This window comes from Etheostoma spectabile, chromosome 2 (assembly GCF_008692095.1).
Source record: "Etheostoma spectabile isolate EspeVRDwgs_2016 chromosome 2, UIUC_Espe_1.0, whole genome shotgun sequence".
Lineage (NCBI taxonomy): Eukaryota > Metazoa > Chordata > Actinopteri > Perciformes > Percidae > Etheostoma > Etheostoma spectabile.
In genome coordinates, this window is record NC_045734.1 from 4,992,828 (window position 1) to 4,994,234 (window position 1,407).

Here is a 1,407-nt window from a genome sequence, read left to right on the forward strand (position 1 = left end):
CTCATCACCTTGTTTCCCAGTCCAACAAACAACAAAAAAAACAGCAAATCCACAAAACCATTCAAAAAATTACTGTACAGCTGAAATGATTAGAGGATTGAAAATGTGAGAATTTTTCTGCATTGAGTACTTTTACTTTTAAAACTTTAAGTACATTTTCCTGATGATACTAACATACTTTTACTTAAATAACATTTTCAATGCAGGATTTGTACTTGTTACAGTGTTGAATTAGTACTTTTATTTAAGTAAAGGATCGGACTACTTCTTCTACTACTGCTGCTGTAGATATTGGTTGTAGTAAGTTTACATGCAAAGTATTAATTTAAATCAAAGATGAGAACATGAGTATTGTCATGAAATTAGAGTAAGCATAACCAGTTTAACAAGTAATTACCAAATGTCATACAATTTGATACTGGTAAGGTAATAAAAAGGCTAAAAGGATTGGACCCATTGGTGGTATTGAAAGATATAGAGCTTTTACTTTCTTGCCTTTATTTCCTTAACTCACTCTCCTCTCTCTGTCCTCCGCCTCGATCAGCCCACACAGATCCATCAACTTCTTTCCACTGCTTAGATCAGTATATCCACAACAGACACGGAAGCCAGGACAGGTCATTGTCACCGACATGGTTCTACTTTGCTTGCAGCAAAGCTGCACATTCAAACTGAATGGCCAACATCACATTGAAAGGGCCACATAATGTAAGACTGTGATGCAGTGAGGATGTGTTTTGGAAGTTGTTTTATTTTTTTAAGGGGTTTTGGAGGATTTATGGAAGTTTTTGGCCATTGCTTCTTGTGGAAAAAAATGACCCAAAAACAACCAATTATGCAGCCGCTTGTTTTGACATGTCTTTCTCTCGCATTTTTTCCTGTCCTCCAATCAATGTCGGTAAACAGAATTTAATTTGTGGTGGTACTTACAGTTTTCAAAAGGGGGGCCTTTCTTATGTAGAAAAGTGGTACAAACCATGTTTTGCCATTTGAATAAATCAACACATTGAATCCAATAACATACAGAAGGGGGTGTGGAGTTAGAGGATGTGTTTCAGAAACAGCATGCACTAGCTAGTTAATTGGTGTGAGCAGCAGTAGGAGCAGATTGCAGCAGCGGGTAAAATGATGGAAAGAAAGGTAGAGGCAGAGGTGGCGGTTGGTGCATTTTTTTTCAGCTTGAAGTGCAGTGGGAACCAGTGGCCAGCCATCAATGTCAGCTACAGAAGGAAAACGTGCTCTGGTTTTTTGGAATTTCTTTAAAACAATCATAATCGTATTGGGCGGCACTAAGCGCCGGACGGAGCAACAGTGTCTCTGCAATATACATCGGGAAGGAACTTGTTTTGGTGGAACATGGGTGCGTTCAAAAGTTGTTTAAGTCGTGCAACAGAAAACTCCGATTGG

The 1,407-nt window shown here is 38.6% G+C and overlaps 1 protein-coding gene and 1 long non-coding RNA gene across 18 annotated transcripts in view; one reads left to right on the top strand and one right to left on the bottom strand.

Moving 5' to 3' along the window:
- kcnq5b (potassium voltage-gated channel, KQT-like subfamily, member 5b) overlaps positions 1–1,407 on the top strand; it is a 150,613-nt gene that overhangs the window by 120,567 nt on the left and 28,639 nt on the right. The window lies entirely within an intron of this gene.
- The window catches only part of LOC116696703 (uncharacterized), a 17,873-nt gene that overhangs the window by 602 nt on the left and 15,864 nt on the right, over positions 1–1,407 (bottom strand). The window lies entirely within an intron of this gene.